The 26,251-nt window shown below is 38.4% G+C and overlaps 1 long non-coding RNA gene across 1 annotated transcript; it reads left to right on the top strand.

The window, feature by feature from the left end:
• The first annotated feature begins 2,153 nt into the window (after positions 1 to 2,153).
• Positions 2,154 to 26,251, top strand: LOC135323893 (uncharacterized). The gene is made up of 3 exons (XR_010385387.1): positions 2,154 to 2,300; positions 10,391 to 10,470; positions 23,075 to 26,251. It is a non-coding gene; the product is annotated as an uncharacterized LOC135323893 (long non-coding RNA).

Below are 26,251 nucleotides of genomic sequence, written 5' to 3'. Positions count from 1 at the left end.
TGGGCTCAGAGTAAACTTGTCAGATGATGCTGACATACCATAGGCTGCTCCCTGGCTGCTGTAGGCTCAAAGGTGCTTCTTCCACTGCTGGCTTTTATGAGGCGAAGTGTGAGAAACTTTATGAAATCCATTAGCTGTTCTCAAAATGGTGCTTTAGTGGCGGTCACATATTAGCCAGATCTGCAAAATGGTACCTTTACTGATTAGTAAATTTTCCTCCTGAAAAAACTATGCTAAATCTTGGTTTAGCCACTACAGTACAAAAGGTACAGGAACAAAGATTGCCACTGCAAGCTAAAATGCCATTGACTGCCATGTGGCAGAGCATTTTATTATCTTTTCATAATAGCAGGATCACTGTTTTACTCAGCTTTCCAAAAAGGATGGTACACAAAGGTCAGGGCCCAGTTCCATACTTCTGCTTTGCACAAATAATCAGTAACCCCATAACCTGTAATGAAGAGGCAAAATCATTACAGAGCTTGAGGGACTAGCCTTTTGGCCTGTACAGTATCTTTGATGAGAAATATATCTTTAATTTGGATCTTTAATTTGGATCACTCAAACTTGGTAGAAAAACTATTTACATCCCCACAAAATAAACACCACATGGCCCATGGCGATACTTCCCATGGAGGAAAAATATCTTTTTGAGCATTTCCTGTTAACAGTGATTAAAACTATTGTAACTACAAATTACCCATGACAGTAGTAAAGGTATATATTTAAAATAGAAGGACTGTTTTAAGAACAGGCAAACATCCTTGATCAATAATATAGGTACAGTCAGAAAGTGGGATGGACTAAGGACCTATCAGGTATTCTTTCGGCAATATTTTCTAAGTTTCTTATCAACTTTCGGATGAACATCAATGAGACTCATGCACCTTTAAGGGGAGTGAGTCTCGACTGGATAAGAACAGATTTCACAGGAATAATTCTAATACTCATATGTCTGTATAAAATATCAGATTAATTTCCCTCCAACTAAGAAGGCTGTCATAATCAATAAATTATGGTTAAATTTTAATATATACTTATAGCATTTCTTATTCCATAATATAACATTCTACATATAAATATATACATACAGTTTAAAAAAAATCACAATTAAGCCCCTTACTTGCACCAAGAAAATTGATTACTAAGACATGTAGGTTGGGTTACTCTTCCATCCTCTTTCCCTTGCAAGATATGGCTAGACACATTGAGGAACTTTGATGACAAAGTTTACTGAAACAAATCAATATCATTCATATAGAAAACTTTATGCAGAAAAGTATATAGAGATACAAACACTGCCTTCAGACTAACTTAGGCTTACTGCAGGTATTCATATAGCCTAAAACAGGAGCTTAGCTTCCCTTGGCTCCCTGTACGCTTAAGGACCAGAGGGAGGCTCCTACAGAGTTTAATTCAAAGTGGGAATCTCACTTAAGTACTTGTAATCATCTTCTCCAAAACTCTTCTCCAAAACCACTGAGTGAACCCAACTACTGCAAGTTTAGCACCTGAGTCTGGAGCTTACTGTTGGGCAAAGTCCAAAGTATGATTTTGCCTCCAACATCAATTATAACTCATCTCGGCGCTGAAGTAAAGCTAAGACATCTGCATTTTCCTTGTATATATACAGTATATATTTCCTTGCATTTTCCTTCTTCCTGCTTCTTAAAAGATATTTGCCCTTCTTTCACCTTCTAGCTCCTCACCTGTCCTACTAGTTTCTCATAGATATCTGCTTATATGGTTTTGAGATATCATCATTCCATTGTTAAAAAAACAGCAAAAACATCCGTACAGTTAACCTGATTTAAAATTGTCTAACTTAGCCAACCTATCTCCTGTATGTTTCTTATCAAGACTGACCTCTTAGGCCTACATTGCTAAGTAACATTATGATCTACCCAAAGACTACTTCTGTATGCATGTAAGCATTGGTATAATTATATAGGTCAAATACAGCAGGCAGCCTTCCAGTTCTGACAATAACAATAGCAAGGCCTCAGCTGAATTGCTGGTATTTACAGAATCTTGAATTTTGCCAATAAGCATTTTGTTATCAGCTATATGCCTCATATGGATCCTGTAAGATATGATTCTTTACAAAAGTCTGCCAAAGTATGCAGTGACTGTGCTGAGCACTCAAGGGAATGTTTAGCCCAGTGCACAAGGGTCAAAACCAAAATAAAAGAAAAAAAGTGTTCTCTGTAGCAGGAATCAACAAAGCAATCATCTACTGCATTTCTAGAACTGACTGGCACCCACTTCTGAGATGAGGAAAAACAACGTGAAGGAAAGAGGTGAGTGAAATGTTTCCAGAGGGAGGGAGGACTTGTTCACTTCAACTTCAAACAGGAGACACTACTAAAGGAAAAGGAGAAAAGAGGAGTAAGAAAAAAAGCCTTAATGGCCAAAAGAAAGCTAGTGTGCAGGAAGAGGAGAGCAAGCAGGTAGGATAAAGAAAGCTCCATTAAGAAACATCTCTGCTGAGGTGCCATGCTGAAAGCCAAAACCAGTACAGTTGGTACTGGTACAACAACGCAACAATAATGGAGAAGAGAAATCCAACTCCATAGTAGCTGGAGAGGGGCAAAAATAGCCTTCATTGTATGGATGCACCACACACAAAAAGGTAAGGAAGAGAAGAAAATTTGGGCTAATATCTCATGTGTTATCTCATAAAAACTGAACTTTTGACAAATCAGCACTGCCAATATTCATAAAGTACTTAAAGCACTTGCTTTAGTGTCTAGGCTTGTAGTGTCTGCACCTGTCAATAAGACTGATTATTACATTCATGTGCATAGGTTACAAAATCTCTTGTAGTTTCTCTGTGATTTAGTTCCCCATTTGTAAAGTTCCCATCTTTGCTTCATGAAAAACAGAGAGGTAATAAATTTACAAGGACCATATAATAACAGAGAAGCACAAAGCAGATGACCTAATGATGACATCAGGCTCAGTTCTGCATCAGAAAATGTATATAAAAGAGTGAAACAGTTATGTGATTTATTTTATAGTCAAAACCTAAGCATCTTCCAAAATGAATCTGAAAGGGGAACAGAGCAGTTCAAAATTTCAGTATGAAATTTATGTACATTCTTTGCTGTAGGGAGTTAAAGGCTCCTATTCTCTGCTACCTGCCATCCAGGAAATTACACTTGCAACACTTCTCCCTCATTTTTAGTCTTGCTAATTATCAGGGTTTAAAGGAGCCTGAATATCACAGGCTCAGTTTATTAGGATTGAAAGGTATCCCTACTTAACTTCTGCAGTGAGACACCATTCATCTTTGTTGCCACACCATATGGTGAGGTGTCTCTAAAAACCAGATACTGCAATCCAGAGCTAGGAAAAACTAATCATCTTAAATCGGACCCAAAGCTACTCAAGATTCAAGGTTCATCGTGGTTAACATCTGTTCAAGGCCATAAATGATTCACGAACGTAAGCTGTGGTGGGCCTTCTGTTTTTGACACCACCAATCTCTTTCTGATGACAACCTGGGTCAAATTTGCCATTTGCCAAATTGGCCATTTCTTTTGACCGCTCTCGTCTCTGCATTACCAGCCCTTCTCTTGGCCTCCTTGAATGGTGGACATTACCACCTCTCCTCAGACCTTTCGGGTGCCAGGATGCCATGCCTCACCTGCAGTGAATGATGGCCATGACCATGTCTTTCTTTGTTTAGCTACTGATCAATGAAGTAGCAATGTAAGTTACAGCTACAGAGCAGACTGCAACACAGCAGTCTACGCATAAATGCCAGGATGTCTAACCAGCTGCAAAGATTTACCCTAAAGTCAAGTCTGACTGCAACTTGAGTTTAGGCCATCTCTGAAACTTCTAACTTTCCCTGAAGTTTAATATTCTGCAAATGTTTATATTTTAGACTTCCATATTAGGTTTTGCATTTGCTACACAAACTGGAAACAAAACTAAAAAAAGGAACTCAGCCAACATTATTTTGGTACCAAAACAAGAATAAAGAAGTAACTACAAGGTTGCTTCTGTTACCAGAATGGAGACTATTCAGTTATTTTGCATTGGTAAAGGTCTATACTCCTGCTCGTACTGAAATCAGTAACAAACTGGCAGTTAACTGCAATGCAAGCAAGCTATATTTTATAGAGCAGCCATAAAGAAGTAGGCAGGATTATCTAATGACATATATGTACTTTACTAAATGTGTTACTTGTCAAGCTAATTAGTTACCCTGTAAATGAAAAGGTCAACCTTGCATATTATTTGCATCTCATCTTTCTGAGTCAAATTTCCTCTGCGTGGCAGGTGGGAAGAAATAAATCCTACTGAGGTTGTGAAAGACATACAGGAATACTTTGGCAGGCAGAGAAAAATAAGAAAAAAGCTGTTTAAGGCTGAACTGATGCTAAGAACATGAAACATGTCCATCAGGAAGAAACTGATCACAGGACCACCAGGTCCACATGTACAATTTGTTATGAACAGCTCTGCAGCCATGTATTACATTGAACCCATCAGTCACACCTCTCTGACTGCCTCTACTGCCCTTTACTAATCCACATATAAAAGCTGAGAGCCAAGATGCGTAAAACCACTCCACTCCACCAAGACCATACTTCTGTCCCCAGACTGCCATTCTCTGGAGGAGATTTACCTGACATCCCACACTACTGTGTAGCAACTCTAGCTGCATGCACATTTCTCCCTGCTTTCACCTAGGTTGAACAGTCAGAGGCACAAGCCAGCAAAGTATGCCTATTCCCACCAACTTATTTGCACTTCACTGATTTTGCAGCCCTCAGAGGCTTGCACATCTACAGCACCTTTTCTTTTCCAACACTCTTGTCATTTACATATAGCCGAAGTATGTAAACTTGACAGAAAAGCAGCCATTACAAACTGGTCAAAGAAGCAGGGGCAGCAGCTTTCTTGGGAAATATCAGACAGAAACATAACATTTCAACTCTTTAAGTCATGGAAAAGTCTACAGGGGGATAAACAGATTAACTAGGAACTTTTAGATTTTTTTTCTTTTTTAACAAAACAGCAGGTTTCATGTTTCAGCCTGTAAACATTCTATGTCGGGAGAGGATCTTCAGAGGCTCTTTGTCCTTGCTAAAGGGCTTTACTTAATGAGGTGTTACAGAGAAAGCATATCTGTCTTTCAGGAAAATGTGCCTTGTGGGCTCACTGAAACAGTGGCAAAAACTAGAGGAAAAGAAAACCATGATATGAAATACGTCCTACCTAATACAGTTTTAAATATATATTAATCCACTCTGCCAGAAGTGCAATTTCTGATGTAATGAATCACCCGTAACACACTAATTAGGTGACAGGGGACCCCACTTCTCTTGAGCAAGAAGCTGCAGCTTAAGGAAAGTGTATGCTACAGTCTAAGGCTTGAGTCGTGTTTGCAGCAAGCCGCCCAAGCCAGCTTTGAGCCCACTCCCTGACCTGGCTCCCCATCACTGGGCAGCCAGAGTAACGCAGAGCTCAGCACCCGCATCCCCCTGTGCTGATGGTCTGTGAGGTCACCACCTAGCCGCAGTTTGATGGTGACTGATGCATATTAGGTAATTTAAAGCCACTGTTTTTATGTTTCCGAGATTTGCTGTGATATCTTGAACAGATGATTTTCAGTATCTGAATTATGCCAGACTTTCCCCTTTGTGAGCCAGGATCAGAATTTGGCACTCCATTTTGCTGGCCTATTTATAAGAGGAACAATGAAATTACTTATGATACAGTATAAAGAAAGTTTAGCTGATGGCTTGTATTTTCAGTCCCTTCATTCCCCTGATGTCTGAACCAAAGCCTTAAATTCAGATGTACTTTAGGAAGACTTCTTTTTTCTGGTGCATGCATGAGCTTTTAGCCAAGAGGCACTAGGAATCAGCTAGCCCATTATAAATGAAGTAAATATTTATCACAGATTAAGGCTATAGGTCTCAGAGGAGACCCTCCACATCTTTCAGTCAGGCAGGATTTTTCTGAATCCAAATAATCATCAGTATGGCGGTAATGTTCACTCCCACTCATTAGGGAGCGAGTCCCTAACTCATGCTCCCCAATTCATGATATGCCAGAAAGTGATTTCCTTCTGGCATGTAGTCACCAAGCCTATCTTCCAGAAGGTATAATCTTTACTCATCTGTATTACTTCAACTCAATTATTCAGAAAGGAAAAAATGAAATTTCCTGGTTTTTTTCATAACATTTGCACAACAGAGATTTGGTTTATTGGGTTATTTTTTTTTTATTTTAGTAGTAGTTGAAATTTAAATCTTTCCCATATGATCTTGGCTAAAAGCTTTTAATCTTTCCATTCTTTCTCATTTGATTTTCACTTGGTGCAAGGGTGTCTGTCCTGTATGTAATTGCAGAAATATTTTAGGAGTTATCAAAGACCTTACAATAGGTGCAAGTCGTGGAATTAATCTGAAAGGGCTGTGGTGTTTGGAAGGAAAATATTCTTTGTCGTTCTTAGCACAAGCCAGCTTTTTATGAGTAATGTGGAAATTTCCAGTGTTTACCTTGAGGGTCCAAGTACATTTAAACCCAAATTACCTTTGAAGCAAGACACCAACTGTTCCATTTGGTACCTCTTCCACTGGAAAGAAGAATGTTATGCATTGTGCTGTGCTACTTCTACGGTACCAGTCACTAGTCTTAGTCTTGTGTTGTTTTTCTGTCTTGCTCTTTAATGTTTGATGTAGATGCAGCTTGATGTAGAAAAAGAAAGCCTGCACAGTGGTGCAGACTTATTCTTAAAATAAATAATCCCTTAATCAAAATTGGATGACTAACAAGCATAAAATTATGGCTCTAATACCACATATAATCGTTTATCCCATTGCAAAGAGGCGTACATCATTTGCATTGTGTTTCAGTGGTGTTTTATACCCACTTTACCATAATCTAAATGAGCATGTACAGTATAGAAAAATGGAGACGCCAGCACATCTTATGTATTTGCCTGGAAAGCATGGTGTTTATTGTAGGTGCTTTTAAAAATTTTGTTGCTATAAATGAGCATGTTAAAAAAGTAAAGACAACGCAGATTTTTACATTATGGGCTGGCACACTGCCTGAGCAATTTCTACAAAACTTCACAAAGAAAAGTTTTTTTTATTTTTTGTGGACAGCATTTTTAATAAATAATATTTGGAATTTATATGAGCTACAGAATAAGTCAGTTGAAGAGAATTTAAATCTGTGGCTACCTCAGCTCAGTGTGTGGGTATTGCTAACCATACTTACAGCTGAGAATATATTCTTTTTCTCTCTTCTGTTCTTATTATCTGGGATTTATTTAACAGTCCAAGCCAGAGACACAGCTTTAAGCAACCTCAAAAACTTATAAAAATGACAGTCACCTAAATATGTGTTTCTTTCCTTGAAATTACTTCTGCCCAAAGGCTATAAGAAGCTTTCACTTCTCCACTTGCAGCATCCTTCCTATACCTACGGTCATCACAGCTGTAAAGTTCAATAATGCATGGCCCTTCAGGTCTAGAAAGCATGACTTCACAGGGCAATATTTGCAAGAGGAGATTCCCAGCTCCCGTGTAGGACTTCACATCTTTTCCTGACCTTGAAGATCTGTGAGCTACTGGCCCTTGAAACTGTGACATTTTTATGAGTGAGAAGCTGGTCTTTTACTTAATTTTAGAGAGCTTTATGTCTTTTTCTCTCTTTACAGAGATAACTCACTCTACATAACTGATCTTTCAATACAGAAGTATGAGGCTTTGCAAGCAGAAAGGCATGCATGCTAAAATGTACTGGAAATTCTCCTATATATTCTTAAAATTGTTTATCTGTGACATATGTGGCATGAAGATGGAAATACAATATGGTCTAAAGGTTTGATCAGTACTTGGACTGGCTGCATCCCTTGGACTGGCCTGCATCACTTGCTGCTTGATTCACTATTTGTGCAACATGCCCACAACATAAAGCTACCGTCCAAAGAGCGAAGGAGCAATACAAGCTTGACACAGATTAACCTCAAAAATAAACTACAGCTACATTAAAGAACTGTGAAGTTCTACCTGAAGATTATTTACTCAAAGAATGGAAGCATGACAGAGATGCGAGGAGAATGAAAGATTCTCAGGGGAATAAAGCAGATAGACAGACAGGTGGATGCATCACATAGTGCATTAAAACCTTTAGCACCCAACACAGAAACATCCATCTTTTGCTCTCAATCTATCTCGTCTGTGTTTAGCACGGATGAGAATAGCCATACTGCATGTAGCTTCACAGTATAAGTATATTTACATGTAGAGATAGAGTAGTCTATTTTATTAATCTCACTAAGCATTGTGCAGATGGATTTCATTTCCTGCCGATATTCCCAGCTCCTGTCATTGACATTGGGTGTTCTTGCTGCTGGAGGGGTGGGGGATTAGTTGCATTCCTTCACCCCGTTAAATTAAGTGAGCCATTTGTGCTCTCCTAACACCATAGCATTAAAACTGTTATTTTTTTCTTTACACAGCCATATTTTTGCAATTGTTCCTTTGATTTTTTGCAAAATCAACTCTCAAGTAACACCCTCTTGTATACAAAAGAGTAGTGTTCGGCTTTCACCACTAGTTCTGCCTCATTTGTGTCAGATCTCCTAAAGCATTTCCCTTTAACTTACATGCTTTATTTCCTTCTCCTAAACTCATTTTAAATTCATTTCAGCAGCCCTCCATGTTTTTCTCAGCCTAGCTTTTTAGAGTGATCTATTTTGTGCATGTCAGTATATGGCAATAGTATCAAAAGGCTCTTATGTCCAGATAAAATATGTCCTTTAATTTACTTTTTCTCTAGCTATTTGGGACTGTCCATACAGAAATCACGCTCATTCATCAAGTTTGATTGCCCTTTCTTTAAACAGCAGTGAGTTTTCTTTCTATATTACACACTCCACAGAATCCTCTTTTCATCCTTCTCCTAAAAATAAGGAAACACCACTACCCTCTTTTGCTCTTTAGATGTTTCCCTAGCTGTTAACAAGATGTGGGGGGAAAAAAAAAAGAAATTTTAAAGGCATTTTTCCTTTATCTTAATGATTCCTCTGGAATTTGGGAAAGTTATTCATCTAGATCAGGTGCCTTGTCAAACTTTAATGGTTCCATATACTTAACTATGTGCTCTGACATAATCATAAAGCTTTTAATATCTTCTGTGGGAAAATACATTTTAGTCTTCCAGATGTGACCTTCAACTTCTTTTCAGAAATATCTTTACTATGGAAGAGAAAACGCAATGAGTTCTCTGAAATAAAATTACTTTACTAACAATAGTTTTCATTCATGTTGCATTATGGCCTTGCAAGCTAGATTTGACAAATAACTTTGCACATATTACATGCTTTTAAAACCATTTCTTTTTTCCATATTAATGTTGTTAATTAGCACTATTATTACCAGCACTAAAGACTAACTTTTGCTTATCATCAGTTTATCATCAATATCTTCAGCCTTCCTTAGAGCTATAGGAGCTCTGCCTTTTTCAGACAAAGAGTTTTGTTACTTTAGAAGTAATTCTACTGAACTTGAAGTAAACTCTGAATTATCTGATCCAAACAATCTAGCTTAGATTTGACATTCATGTACTTTGCACATTTGTAAGCATATACTTTCATAGCTGTTACCTCCTGCAGCAGACCGTTGTACAGAACAGAACCATCTGTAGCCATCCGTAATGTCACATACAAGAAGAAGAAAATTGTAAATTTGCTTCACACTAGCAACCTTGTGCCTGTGACATTGGGCATTGTAAGGTGGAGGCAACAGTTTGCAAGCCTAACTACTTCTGAGCAGTGCTGCTAGTGGTGCAAGGCACTAGAATAAAAGGATGCAAAACATACATGACCTGTTCAGTCTGTTCATTCATATAGTACAACTGACAGCAATGAAACCCTTTACTGCAGACAGAGCTGAAAGCTGCTGTCAGGACAAATGTATATGTGTATGATGTTACACACATGGGAAACCCTAAACATTTCAACTTAAAATTTTCCCACGCAGCTTAGGCATAAAGCTCCTATCCAGCACTCCCCTGACATATGTTATGGCATGTTGATAAATTCTGCATGATTAGCTATCTCTCATTTCTCTAAACGTTCCCTGACAAATGTTTTCTGCATATACAGAAAGAGAGGAGGTGGATGTATGTATTCATGTGCTGCACACATGGGCTGACAAAGCTAACTATACCACCAACAGTAATTAGATACTGTCCAAATACACAAGGAAACAGTCACTATTATGAACAACTTACAACATAACATATCACAACACAAGGCAAGCATTTTGCAATTTAAATTTAAATTTAAATGCATATATTATATATATACTTATGTATCTGCTAGATAACTATCTTTACATGGCTTTCTCCACAGTTAGATCATCATCTGAGCAGTAGCAGATCCTGGTTTGACTGCTGCGATGCAGCCTTGTTCTTTCCAAGCACTGCCATTCAGTAAGTCTTTGCCAATTTGCACTGATCACATTTGTACTCCAAATAGGTTCATGCCATCACCCTTCCTGTATGTTTTACTGCTATAATTTTTTTTCTACAGAGCACTTCCTACTCATGTATCCCCACTTTTTTCCTTAGAAGAATATTTTACTTCATTGCTTCTATTTTTCAGGCTTGCAACTCTCCCCCGTTCCTGTGCATAATTGACTCTTAAAGCCCTTTTAGCAATGAAGTAAGGTAATTAATTCAATTATTTTGACTGATTTCTGAAATTTTCAAGAAGACTTGCATAAGTTTGCATCATAATTTTATTAGCTATTTCATAGACTAGTCATTTTGTGTTTTTTGCATATATTGGGACAGAGATAAAGATGCAAGCTTGACTCTGCAGAGAAGCTGTCCAGCGAAGTTGATTTCCAAAGAAGAGTCCTTGATATTGGTCTCTGCTACAACTGTTCCCATATTTTATCCACTGCCTATGTAAAAGAAAATAATTAAATAGTCCTTGAAGCATAGACTAGAATCTTCCATATCCATGGTAGTGCCCTAACCACTACACTACAAAATTGGTTACTCTTACTTTCCCTCCCTAGCTCATTGAATCTTGGATTCTTTTATACAACCAGCCATACCTTCAGGGGCAGAGTTTGAAGGTAGTTATTCTCCCTATAGGCTATAGCAGCCTATAGACTGGGGAACTTTCCAGGTTAAACTGCGTTTGCACTAGCAGAAAAAAGGACTGAAATGAGTTGTCCTCTGATCCCACATGAAAAGGAGCTGAGGAGGAGGTGAGTGGAATCACCACCTACTTCTCCTCTGGCTCCCTTTTAAAAGAAAATATTGATTCTTATTCTATCTGTTTTTCTCTAAAGAGGAGGATTAAGTAAGTGCCTTCTTTCATGACTATAAATCATGCATGAAGAGAAATGCACACTTAAGCACCTAAACCTGGGAGAGGGTGGGGATTTAAAACATGAGTCTGTCCTCAGGGCTTTGCTATTGCTACCTCAGATGGCTCACTGCTTTGGGTTGTGCACACCATTATGAGTCACATAATCTTTCTTTTAGGTTATTTAGGAAACCTAGATGTTTAACTCAAGGCTATGGATTCTGACACAAGTCTGTAGATATTAATAGTACCAAAATTCCATTTTGACCAAAGTGTAAATGTCTATAAGTTGTAAATAACAGACATTCACTTCTTTTACCCACATAATAGTGTATGTTTTTGAGCATCTGGACATATGATATGTTTCAGGACTTGGAATGCATCACACTATACATGTATGCATATGCCTACCAGCATACAGTCTTGGCAAGCAATTTGTTGATGCAGTGGTATTGAAATTCTTAATGCACCTAACGCCAGAGGACTCCAAATTTATTAAGTGCTGACACCACTGACATGTCTACAACACTCGTCTTTTGTCTTACCACCCTGTGTATGACACATCCTAAGTCAAACCTCTACCTATTCTGTATTTCATGGCCCTGCTATAGCTCTGAATTTCTCTTCATCTCTTCACCCCAGCCAGGCTAGTGCTGTTTGCATGCTCTTACTGCTACAGCAGGGGCAAGGGGAAGGGAGCCGAGCAAAGCTGGATGCATGGGGACAGCTGGAGGGTGTGTGTGCTAGGAGAAGAGCACACGGTACAGTCAATATGTCAGCGGGGGTGGAGGGAAGCAAAAAGTTTCAAGGTTCCCAGCTTTCATGTGCTGCAACTTGCAATAAGATTTAAAGGTCTTTTTCTCCTCTCCCTGGCAAGATAGATCATTCAGCTCCATAGCTAGTGAGGGCACAGAGTGAGATGATAACTTGCGCCCTTTCCACAGCCCCTCAATATCCCACAGAAGCTTTGCTCCAAGGACTTAACAGTTTCACAAAACCTTTTGCTTTCCTTATATCAGTATCATGAAAGGTTCAAATAGTATCACCAACTTTGAGTGCATAACAGGTACTACCATTATATGACTAATCATTTGTCTAAGAACTACCCTTGTTTTATGCAAAAAGTTGAGAGTCTGAATCTCATTGAAGCCCTAATCCTATAACTAAAGAAAAAAAACCAATGTCAGTTGCCAGAAATAATTAAAAGGATATATTTTAAGAGGATACATATAAATACAAATATCAGAACTGCTTAATCAAAATTTGCCTGTCGTAAAGTCACATCAAAATGACAGCAACTTTACGCTTCTGAAAGGAAAAGTTCTTTCAGTTGCATGGTTTAAATAAAGATGCACAAAGTACAAACTACTAAAATAACAATTGCATGCTGGTTCCAGAGCAACAAAAATGAAGACCAAATGAAAAAATAATGAGAGAAAATTGTGCCTAACAGAAAAGAAACTGTCAGCTGGTGTTAACTCCCCATATACTGAAAGAGTCAGTCACCCTGAGGGCTGAAACCCAATACTCAAACATTTGAAATGAACCCACCTGGCTCTGCATTTTGTGATCCTGTCCTGATAAAGTTACTGTGTGATACTGTTCATTTTCTGCTAACTTTTGTTTGCATGTTTGATTTGCTAAAAAGGTAATTTTTAGCTCCCCAAACAGGCACTCTAAAGTGAAACTCGCAGAACTGTGATCCAAAAAGATCAGATAAATGGGATTCTTCTCTGTCATCCCTTTACGCTTTTGATTATCCTTGACATCGCATAATGTTAAGTTATAAATAGAAAGCATCTTGAAAGTGTCATAATATCCTAAGTCTAATAAGAGAATATTGGAGCTGGAAAATATGTTTAAAAAATCAAGTTTACATGGCAAATGCAAGGTGAAAAATTACACTGGGTTTCGCTGTGAAACTTAACTCTTTTACACAGAAACATGAATTGCAAGCTCAGGCTGGAAGCTACAACTGAAATGCAAACATCCTTTATGGAAAGCAAAATGCCACATTAATAACAACAACCACAAAAGCTAAAGACTTGTAGCATTACTGTATGCAGTGGTGATGCTTTTTCACCCTTTCAAGTGGATCTAGTTCAGATGACGTCCCTCAGCCAACCCAGACGTTCATAGTCCCCATACTTGTTCCTCCAGCTGAGCATAAATGTGTTTTGGAATATTCTAACTGAACTGATTTCTTTCTCTCTGTCCTTTCTACCCCATATATATTTTTCCTATCTATTTTTAGGTTTCCTATGTCTAAGTTTTGTGCAGGTGAAAAGACTGGTACTCCTGAGTATACACCAGGCTTCCCAGCTTTCAAAAATTAACTCAGAAAGTATGCTAAAAAATCAAACAATTCTTTCTTCTTTCTGTGCTTGGACCTAAATCAAAGAAGAAATTCTGCTTTAATGCATACAGGTAACATTGCTGTTTATATAAATAACTACAGATTTATGCCAGGCTACAGCAGAACAGAGTTTAGCCCATAGAAGAGGGTTCAAACACTGTCTAAGGATATTTCAAGGGCTCAGATCCACCCCGCATGGAGTTCCTTGGAGGTGGCCAGCAGTGACTACTCCAGGCATCTTGAGAGTCACAAACTCAAGGGAACATCAGCCTCCTTGATGCCCTTTACATTTAATGGAGGAGGAAGTGCTCCTGCAGAAATGCCTTCAGAGCACCTACCTCACACTTCTCTCACTGGTCTTTCAGAAGAACCAGGTTTCTCCACTGGCAATGCTTTTGTTAAGTTATAACATTTCTTGTTTTTCTATAATTGTTTCTGGTTAGTAACAAAATATAATTAATGTTATAATAATGATAAAACCGTGGCAATAAGATAATATGTGCTGGTGTAATTGTGATGAAAATTTAAATGAGTCCTCTGTGAGATCGATAAAAAATGGACACTTAACATAGTAAATAAAATGGTTTGGAAGTACTTGAAAAATGAATATGTAAAATAGAAAAAGAAAGATATGGGTAAGGCAAGTTCTTTGGAGCTTTCCCCGAGTCAATATTTCTTCCTGTCACACCATCCTATTCAACCAGCCTGTGTTTTAGAGAAATAAGGTATCACAAAAACCTGATGAAAAATAATTATTTTGCTCTAGAAACTTAGACACTTAGCTTCTTGATTTCTGATGACATAAAGCTAAGACATTGAGTAATTTAAGGTGACTGGTCAGAAAGGAAATTAATAATAAACAGTAAGTAGGATTAATGTAATCTGACAGTCAAAACTGTGTAAGGGCAAGATCTGTCACATTGCCACTGCCCCACAGTGGAATTAACATCCACAGTAAAAAGCAAGAGAAAAGGAGGTCTTAAAAACTCTAAAAACTTAAAAAAATAGTTAAGAATGCAGATTTTTTTCCCCAATCCAAGCAAAAATATTTTGTCGTAATTGCATTAGTGGAGACAGAACATCCTTTACTACGATTTAAGAGTTACCTGCCTACTTAAAAGCTGTCTTCTAAGATAGTTCATTTTCTCCTGAATGCGGCTGATCTGTCCTAGGTGCAAACAAATCCTCCTCACTCTTGTTCCACCATGTGATATAAAATTAGAAAATTGTAATTCCTCAGCTCAGGAAAATTACAATCATTATTGTAATCCAGCCTTTTATATGCAGTGATAAACCTTCTGTTTCTGTCAGTGAAACAGATAAAATTTGAACTGAGCCTGAGCGCAGCATTTCCTGAGATTCTGTAAAGGATGCAGGACTTCCCTCTTCATTTCTATTTTAAGCTTTGGATTATGAACCATCTAATTGCTTGGCAGCAACTAAGGTCTTAAATTATAAACTAAATTCTCTCCTTGTTATGTTATACCAAAATACAGTAGATAACTTTCTGAGATAATCAAAATTTAACATCTTGAGTAAGAAGTCTACATAAATTGAATATTCAAATCTTCTTTTTTTTTCCTTTGCCAGTTTTTAAATGGCCATTTCCTGAACTTGATTATATTAATTCAGTTTTAGAAAAGATAGACATGTTGGACTTGCCTCCATGGATATGTATCAAAAATTTACATTAGTACTAATTTCTGTCATCAGAAGTTAGCGGAAAGTTGTGTATGTACTTACCTATGGAGAGGGTGAATTCCCCCACTCCAAAATTCTAAAATACGTACAAAGGTCACTTTGTTCATTTTTTTATAAGAGAAATATATGTCCTGCAATGATCCATATCACTTCTGAATGCTTTGACTTTACTCTAAGCGGCATTCCTCTTTTTGAAGGGTTTTAGAATCTATAACAAGTAATATTTATAACAAGTGAAAAGCAGGTCTTGACAAAATTGAGCTGACATTTAAAGAGCTACATTTGGTGCAATTCAAATTTACTGCAGCTGCAGTATAAATAATCCGAGCACTGTCAAAGATGAGCTACTTATGTCTGTATACACACAGAACAATTTAAACTTCTCCACATCTAATTTCAAATAAAGGATAGTTTTATGGCTGATCAGCACAGTACCATCAATCTGAAGTGTGACAAAGCCATGAAATCTGAAGGAACTTGCATCACAAAGTGTCAAAGAACACAGTGATTTCTTCAAAACTACTCCACAGCCCTCTCCACCAAATCCAGCTGTAATGTGGGAATTTAATGTAATTCCTACTTAATTACACTGAACACTGTTTGCAGACAAATTTTATACAAAGGCAGAGATTCACACGGACCTCTCTTCACCACTTAAAATCTTTCACAGCGCTGGGGGGGGAGGGGGAGAGAGAGAGAGGAATGCAGTCAAAGAGACGACTGGAATTTTTGGACCAATAAATGCTACAGAAAATATCTCTGTGCAAGCTTTTCATCAGATATTGCACAGCAAGTCATTGGACTAATGTTGGTAGGAAAACATGGGATAAAAAAGCATACAGATGCACACCTTCATAGCCAGTTGGGAAGCGCTGTGTCAGTGCTGTGCACAGACCGTGCAGGAGCCATATTGTTCATGTGGATTAGGAGCCTGCCCTGCAATTAGCAGCACTGCCCTGCATTAAATCCAGTTGCTTTGGCTCAATGTGAAATGGGAATGAGAGGAGCAAGCCATTTAGGAATCAATTGGACCAAGCCAGTTTTGGAAGATTTCAACGGTTAGGGCATAGCAAAGTTAAGGAGACACCTCAATCTAAACCAATCAATCAATCTTTGTTTTGAACTGTTTTTTGACTATGCCAAAACTGAGCTTTACAATAAGCTTTTGGAGCACGGAGTTTAAGGAATCATTTATCCTATTAAAAATTAAGGATTCAGGGAAATAACAGTGTGCTAATTCTTTTTGTAAGATTTCACTGTGTATGTTGGTGCTTACCTTAACCACATTTCAGTGTTGTCTCACAAACATTTGTAAGAGTAGGTTGTAGGCTGTGGTAAACTGGAAAAACAAGGGCAGAAATGGAGACAGAGAACTCTTCTGACATAACCCTATATCCTTATATGGCCTTTCATCATAAAAATCACAGTTCTTATTTCCAAGTTAAAAAATTATATAATTCAGATGGTATTTTCAATTGCCTTTGTCCATCTTCCCCCCAAGTGTTCTCAAGGCCCCCAAAACTTCTTTTAGACATCATCTGCTATTTTTAAAGCTGCCTTAGTATTTTAATGAAGTAAGAATAACATCCAAATTGCTGTGATGAATTGGGTTCCATTGTCAGTTATTTAGAATATTTGGAGAAACACTGGATTAAAAAATATTCCACATGGGCTAATATTAAATTAAAATTTCTAGTTCGTAGTTAATTATGTCTCTGGTAAAATCTTTGAATCATCTAATGAGGGAACAGAAAACCTACATGAGATTTAGGAGACCAGCCATGCACTCAATAAACAATTTAATATGTGTTCAGGGTGATCAGTACAAAAATAGAGACAGACTTTAAAGTATGAATTGAAATAATTTCACAAGCATTTTTACATTCCAAGGTAAAAAACTCTATAGCCCAGCAGCATCATAGGTTTTACAGGAATGTCATCTTCTAAAACCAAACCACTCCAAAGCCTGTAAATTTATAATTGAAGTTACACTTAAGAGCAACATCTAACAGATTTATGGAAAAATATGATGTTACAGTATACTAATGCCCTTAACTCTGCCCTGCAGAGATGATATTTAATAACTACATTTAAAATATCCCACACTAGTAGGATTAAATGATTTTTTTAATGATGTTTTGCTACTTTCTGGCATGCTACAGAGTTAAAGTTGCTAAAGTAGCACAATTACGCATTCCTTCTCACTCAGAACAACAGCTGCACACACTCATGGGCATAATTTTGCAGGTAGGACATTAACCGATATATCTGTCAGTCAGGAAGACATACAAATGACTTAAGTTGCACCTGTAATTGAATGTGCCTGAAAAGTGTGGGCCAAAAAAACACTGGCTGCAATTTAAATATCTATCCCTTCTGGCAGATCTGATGTGAGTCTGATCTCTCTTGCTATACGGCAATCATGTTACTAGTGTAACTATTCTGAATCTGAAGGAGCTACTCCTGACCAACACCAGTGAAGGGAAATCAGAATCAGGCCCAGGGATGCCCAAAACATTAGACTGATTCCATAAGTGTTACAGCGCACAGGCTCTCATGCCCAAAAACATGTCTCACTCTCTGCCAATGGCAGTAACTGTTGAAAACGCATTTTACTTTTCATTCCTGGTTTCACAAAAGCAATGAAGCAGCCAACATCAAAGCATAGCTGACCCTCTATGGCCTGTCCCTTAGTTTTATGATCTCTCACCGTGGAGCCAATGCTATGGGGCGAGCATGAGGGGAAAATTTAGTACAAGTGACCCGTTCTGAGCATTATCTGAACTGGAAAGAGGAGGATATACTTAAGAATAATGGTCATAAACTTACTGGCAGAGAACTGTGAAGTCTGCACCTGTCTGAACTCACACAGGGAATGGTCTGTGACTCCCTGCTGGAAATTAGCTAAAGATAGTTACATGTCTGTAGAGAGCAAGAAGCAGAACGTCATCTCTTCCACCTGGAAATCAAGAGGAAAAGGAAGCCAGGGCCTTCCCTGAGTGGAGTCTGTGGTTTCAGAATAGGTCCTGTCCTGGGCTGATCCACCACATTTGTTCCTCTTCTGAGAATGCTGCAGACCCCAATGTTAATCTCATGGAGAAAAACATGGACTGAAACATGCACAGATAAGAGAGAGTTTTTATGTACCTTGCAATCTTTTTGTTTATTTATGGGATAGTTGTTTCCTCATTCTATTTTTACAAATTCAAGAAAACATGTAGTGCCTTGAATTGTCTACAGCTCTGTAACAGCTTAAAGCAATGCATCCAACTCCTGTAATTTCAGCCAAATGGAGAAAAAAAAATTACATTCTATGGTGCTTATTCTATTTAAGATACAGACTGCTAGATATACGTATGACTGAAGCAAAGTCTCCTGAGTTGCTTTGCCTTGCTGGTGTTAGAAAATGTCCAACTGGTTGATTTCTGCTGCAGTATGCTAAGTAATGTAATTAGGGGAGCCCTCTTCTGTCATATAGTGCATGTACTTATATCGTCCCTATTATTGAAGTGTGAGATATATATATATCTGAGATGCAGGAAATACTATAAGCCATATTTTAAACGTGGGGCAATCTTTAACCTTGGGGATAGAGAACGACTTTCTCAAGTTAGAAGATTATGTCTGCATCAATGTCCCAGCTGCTAACCAACTTCCCTCTACATATTGACTAAATGTAGATAGGGCAGAATAGGAAGGGAACTTTTACACTTCTGACACCAGCAGTGCAGGTACATGGTCCAGATAAGCACGTCTTCTAACACAGCATAGTTGGTAAGGAAATATGTCAGCTCAGCTTCTGTGTCCTTATCAGTCATTTCTAACCAACTTTCTTATCATAGTTACTTCTCCACATTGCTTCTGGTTGCTGTAACGTTATTGCCCATAGGCAAACAGCTTGAATTTTTTAACTCATAATTTCATGCATTTCTAATTTATTGTCTCACTTTAAATCTCCATTATAATGAGAATAGAGGGAAAAAAAAAACCCAAAACCTCTACATGCTTATTCACCAAGTAGTTTTCTTTGGTTCTTAGAGGTCTAATTATGATATGAAAACATGATTTCCAACTTTGCAGATGATACTAAATTGGAAGAGAATAAAAACAAATGAGGAATAATTAGGTAGTGCAGCCAGATATAAAAGGATTCAGATCATTTTATATTTCAGGAATAATAGATGGAAAATGCAAGGCTGTACAAATAAATTGAGAATAATTAGTCCTATGGCACAGCATAAAAAGTGGGACTAAGAGTGTTTAGAAGGAAAAGAGGCTACAACACACCAAGTGAAATAAAGCCTGAACTTAGAGTGCAACATTTACATCTAAGGTCCCCTTACTTATACTGATTGCCAGTGACCTCAGTGGTACTCTGCCAGAAATAAGATAGCACTCAGTGTCAACCAGAAAATCACCATCTGGCCTCTGGGAAAGGAAAGGCTAAATGTGGCATTGTCTAAGAAGGACAATTTCTTCTGCAGTTACTACAGAGGACAGGGCTACCCAAATGCTGGACTGCAGCCTGGATTCCATGTGCAGGACATTTCTGCTCAGTTCTGCTCAGTTCTGCTTCTGTTATTGTCTTTCTCTAAAGGACACAAGCAATCGAGGTTCTTGAGGCACAAATTACTGGGAGCAGGGAGAATATATCAAGGAATAGCTAGTATTGGTTTCTTTTGTTTTAGGATACTGACACACTAGGCATCTGCGGCCAGTTATGGTCAGAGACAGACTACCTGGCTAGGAAGAACTTTAGGCTGCTCAGGAATAGCCATTCTTAATATCCTTACATTATTATCCTTAATATATTTAGGCCTGAAGTTAGAACAAGGTTTCCAAGAGTCCAACCTGGGAGGCTCTAGAAAGGCTGTCAGTAGGCATGATGGTGGGAAAATGCCTTGCTGGCTTTAAGATATCGCTCGATAAACATGAAAGGCTATATGCTGAGATAACAAGCACAGCAAGGCGCGTTACCCTAGCAAGTCAGGACTGTGTGCTGTGCTGCTGTGAACTGAAATGCTTAGCACTCCATATATCGCCACCTACTTCTCTGCCCATAACTGACTCATAGTCTGACAAAAATACACTCCCTTTTCTGCATATATCAGCACATTAATTTTCATTTGTATGAATAGGAGGGCCTTCTATATTTACCCAAGAGAAATTATAAGGCTTTTCACAGCAGATGTGGGCAAAAGCTGAAGCTTTGTTTGGAAAACTGAAAAGTTTTTTTTTAAATTAAGAGTTGTCTGTTCACTTGGAAGGTAGGAGGAAGAAGGAAAATGGACAAATGCATGAGGGAATTAAGGCCACTGCTGGAGAATTAGCACTGCAAGGGATTACCAACAACAGTATATCATTACTGAAAACAAAATTAAATAGACCTCTCCAAAATAATGAGCTTTAAGATCTATCATTAGTCCATGCAATTTGAGAAGTATTAGGCTGATATGTTTGCCTATCTAGAGAGGCCATTAAGGGAGTAAAGATTTATGTTCATAGGTCTTCTTATGGTAAAGTTTTAGCTTGTTTAAAAATAGAGAATTAGTGACAAAAACTGTCTTGCTATGGCATTTATATATTTCTTTCTTGTGATCTGTACCGTGGAATAGGTCTGAATTATTAGACATCTTTCAAATCATGTAAATGAAAAGAGTTTCAGATCTTCCAAACAGAATGAATCGTATTTCAGCACTGAATGCTTGTGTAATTTATGGCAGAGTGCACATAATTTCTATATATGGCTCTACCTAACATGGGTAGTTCATTTCACATTTGAAATTCAATTCTACTAGCTGACTAATTGATTCATTTTCATAAACACTCTAAAATTTGTAATAAGAACAATGCTCTGCTATATGATATTGTTCTGAGGCTGTACCAGAATTAACTATGAATATTTACCTCCAACAAAAGCCAGTAGGACCAACACCAAATAATGAAAATGTGGTCATTTCTCATTTCTTTTCACAATCCCCATACTTATGTGAGATTCGCTCAGATTTTAAATCTTTTAAATCAACTTCTTGAAATAGTGGTACTTTTATATGATCTCACTGTTTTTTTTCCTCTACCTCCTTCCTTCCCTCCCTCCTTCCCAACAGCATTAGCTGTACGGGCATCCCTCCAGTTCTGTCTCCAGGCGTGAGGCACTGGATAAGCTTTCAAACAAGAGCTTTGATAACCACAGTGTCCATAATCCTTCATTAGAAGAGCTGAATTCCAATATTTTCAGTGAAGATGAGTCATTCTTTGTTTCCAGAAAGAAAAATAAATACATTCAAGCATACATTCCAAAGTTAAGTCAAACTGGTTTCCAGAGCAAAGAATAAACGAGCCTAGCTGAAATGGTTTGTGACCGTATTCTCGGTAACTGCTCTTGAGGACTGCAGTTCAATTCCCAGAAGTCCCAGTGGGTCAAATATTGCAGCTGCTTTAACAATCAGGTTCCCACATCTCATTTTGTAGAAAAAAGTCTCCTTCCTGGGAGCAAATGTTCCTCCAAAAGAGCAAGCTATCTGACATACAAAATATAGGAAATTATGTACCACAGGAAAAAGAAGCTGAATATGTTTCAAGCTGTGTGACAGAGATACAGCCATGCGGCCAACAAGAAACCACACAGTAAAAGTGGAAGAGTCTTAGCACCCTTCCTTCCTCATCCCTCCTTTTCAACCCCATGTGCAGACTTTGGGGGAAAAAAATACAAGAACTATCACGGGAAAAGAAACTTATTAAGGAACAAACATGACTGGGAGTTACAGTTTTCTAAATGAAGGATTGCAAGGTAGATATAAGAGAATCTCTTTCAGAATAAAATCCATGAGTCCAGAACAAAAGTAAGGTTTAGCTCACTCATACCCTGACACTGGTGTGCAAAATGTTTCTTTCCAGAAGCTGGAGCCCTGTTCATGATCACGAGAAAGCCCATGCCTTCAGCACATGCTTACCTTTCAAAGAGCAACAGGAAGCATGTGCTGAACACAGAGCCTATTCTGACATGGTTTCCAAAACCAGGCCCACAGCATGTAATAGGAGCCCAGAAGCAGCCAACTGACCACCCATAACGTTTAGTGTTACGACTTCTCAACAAGGTGCTGATTTAGCAAGGGGGCTCACAGGGCTTCAGTCTTCTCTCCTTCATAGCATTCAGTTTCCCATTCCCTTGCAGCAGCACCAGAAATGAAAGGAGGGAGGGTGCTGTGCCAAGGGCCCAAGGAACAGCATGTTCATCATGACTTTGGGAGGTGAGAGCAGACCCTGCTCGGCAGCTCCCCTTGCTGGATTTGTGCTGGGGGCAATTCATTAGCCCTTGGCCACCCATCTGTGATCAGGCTTGGAGGGCAGCCCCTGGACTGGAGATGGCGATGGTCCCTCCAGCTCCAGGCTTCAGGGAGTATGACCCAGCCTTTGCACATTATCCTCCTTCCCAGCTGCAGTGCAGCAGCTCTCCCTCCTGCCTGATAATTAGTCTGCCTGGCTGATGCCCAGCACTTTGGGAAGCAGGTAAGTAAATTTAGGATCAAAGATATTAATAAATACAGAAGATCAGTTTTATATTAAGAAGTTCTTAAAAATAGCAGAAGTAACTCTAAAAACTGTGACTATTTAGCACTCCACATCCCAAAGCTCCATCTCTTTTCCCAAAATTGCAGGTGGACACACATTAAAAAATAATATCATCAGCAACAAAGGCCTGAGAAACTACTTTGCCCTGGGCAGCAGTCAACACTAACAAATTTGAGGGATGAACACACCTTTCCCTCAAGTCCACCCAGCCTCCCATTTTTCTTAGCTGTGTGCTCTTGCCTTGTGTCATTTTGGCTCCAGATGGAGGCAGAAACAGGCAGCAAAGGCAGAACTATCCTCCAAAAAATGTTTGCAGTGTGACACAGCCACACAGAGAATATCCCACAGAAAATCTCCCATGAGACTCATAAGGTACACATGAAACCGTCCTCAGCATGTCTCAGCCATTTGGAGACGTGTCATCAGAAATCACAGCTACTGGAAGTCGCTCTACGTGGGCCAGAAATCAAGTGCCACGGGAGCTTGTACTGCAAGCAGTATGTCACCCCGGGCTGGATTGCGCCTCTGTCAGGACTCTTCACATCAAACACTGAGATTGTGGCAGCAGCCAAAGGCCGAAAGGCCGGGCCCCCTTACGTTACGTGCTGGTGAACCACTGCCCAAGCCCAGCTGCAGACACCGGGAATCATGCTTTCTCTCCAGTAAATCCAGGCTGTGCCCTCCTCACACCTTTCCATGGAGCGCATTGCCTTTCACCGTTGCATACAAGATGCAGAGGTTAGTTTTTGTGGCTGCTTTGCTTCATCCAACTGTGCGATATTATCAGCAGGCTGGACAGCATTTGTGCAGCTCAGAGTGCTTCATGTCTGCCTTTTGCAATAGAATTAATCTCATCAGTCTTAAATGCTTCTTAGCATCTCCTGTTCTTTTTCAGCAGAAGAAATTCAAAGTATGTTAAAAAATAGAGCATTTTTTGGCTCCACCAGGTTTTCTCAGACAAAGAATTAAACCTAACATTTAATTCAAGTGACTCTTCATTTGATTTTGGTAACGATAGATGCATGTCGCCTTCATGTTTTGTTTATTTGACAAAAGCATCTATATATAAATAAACATAAAAAGTATTAAAAGGTTAAAAACAGCCTGGTTTGCTCAACAGAATTCTGAAATCCTAAAAGATTCAGCAAAAATAGAGTGAAGTACTTAGATCTTCAAAAAGCATTTAGCCAAGCACTTCATCAAAGGTTAAAGTGCAGAAACATGAGTGAAATAAGTGAATAAGTGAAAAGCTGGCTTACTGGACTGCAAATTGGCTGAAGAGAGGACGTGAGTTTCAAGCAGAAAAGAATTTATAAGGGGCTGTGATAGAGATCAGCAGTAGATCTTCAGCCTTTCAATATTATATTAGTGATGGCACTAAAAGTATGTTTCTGCTGTCTGCTCCTGATAGTAAATTCTGGTTAACAAATAAACAATGAACAACACGATCAGCAATAGAAAAAATTAAATTATGTATGCAGTGCAGTACTTAAAAATAACAATGTATATGAAAGAGAGCAAAAAGTCAAGCAAGAGATTGCTATCCAATAGAAAAGTGTTGAAGAATAACAAGGAAAAGTCTATTCCAGAAAAAAATATCTATAGTTAATTCAACTCAAAGTGCAGCTCCACTGAGTAAGACAAGCTGAATTCCCTGAGAATTAGGCTCAGCTCTCAGAAAAGTATTTGCTAGATATACTTGGGGCATCAGGAACATTTAATCGAAGTTAAATTGAATTCAGTACTTTGGTAAAGAGTGAAGGTATGTGTATAGGTATGTATAGGCATACATTTACATGGTATCAATTGCATCCATGTTCCCAGGCCCTCTCCACTCTCCTGGCAGGGTGTGCTGCCTCGCCAACAGTAGGTCCACCATCTGGCTAGGAAAGACTCACAAGTCACAGCCACCACCTGCCCTGTGTCACCACAAAGGCACCTATGGAGGTTGCTCCAGTAGAAAGGCAATCAAACACCAAAATTAATAGCCCAACTTTCAAAACAGGATTACAGGATTTTTTCAAAGATTCTCCAATGTTTCTTCCAAGCCCTATATTATGCTATAAAATTTCTGGACTTGCTGAGAGGAGGCAAGCTCACATCCTCCTCACACACAGTGGGCTAGCCTGTCATCCCATTTATTGCCTGTTTGTTGATGCCTTAGTGATGTCTTATATGAAGAATGATTTTTTTTTAATTACTTTTTCAGTACTTTAAAAAAGAAAAGAAAATCAAACAAGACACCTTGCAATTTATGTTTTCACATCGTGTTTGCTCTGCATGTGCGTGAAATGGGCTTTTCGATTATTCCCTGTGGTACTGTATCTCTAACTAGACTCTCTTCTTCCAGTGTTACCACACAAAGTTCTCGAGCAGTAAATTAGTCAAAGTATGTAGAAATGTAACAAGCTGCCATGTCCTTTCCCAGGATGCTGGTTCTTTCCTTATCAGATTCCAACACCATTTATTGGAAGCTCTGCATCTCTTTTTGTCTTCCTGAATTTCAAGAAGTAGAGAAAAATATATCCAGTGTAAGAATGATACTTTTACTATGTCTTTAAAGCCTGTAAGTTTTCCACATTCTGAGCTCAAGCAAACTTGTCTAGGAATGCAGATAATCACTGAAACAGGAAGGTAAGAACCGATATGTGAGATTTCACATTGGCATTGAACTAACTAGGTGAGAGAAATTATGGGCTGCTATAACTTCAATGTGACCAAAGGATTTTGGAGAACCTCATGAAGAAGATGCCTGATGAATTCTAATTTAAGAGTAATATAAATGGGGGAGAAAATCTACACCACTAAGAAGAAAACTACTATCCTGTGGTACGAAATGACATAATATGCAAATGGCACCACTGAGTCAACAGGTACAGAAGTGGCTAAATCTTTGCACAGAATCTGATGAATTTCTTCACTGCAAAAGGAACCTAAGCAAAAAGCCATGAAAGATCTTTCCAGGAAGTAGTTTTAATGGTGCAGGTTAAAAGACAGTAGTATTGTGTTTTCAAAAAATTGACTTGTTCCTTGTTCTTTGCAGTCAAGTCACAGTTATTTTTCCCATAAAATATAATTTGTGTCAGAAAAATGGAAGAATTTTTAAATATATAATGCTGCACCTATATTAAATGTCTAGGCATAAAAAGAAGACAGCAAGACAGAAAATACCATTTATTAAAGACACTAACTGTTTAAGAAAATATACAATGGAATAATGACCATAAAGAATATCTCTTACAATAAATTTTCAAAATGAAAAC

This window comes from Dromaius novaehollandiae, chromosome 1 (assembly GCF_036370855.1).
Source record: "Dromaius novaehollandiae isolate bDroNov1 chromosome 1, bDroNov1.hap1, whole genome shotgun sequence".
NCBI classification, from domain to species: domain Eukaryota; kingdom Metazoa; phylum Chordata; class Aves; order Casuariiformes; family Dromaiidae; genus Dromaius; species Dromaius novaehollandiae.
Note: the sequence above shows the minus strand (reverse complement) of the source record. Positions and strands in the feature narration are given on the sequence as shown.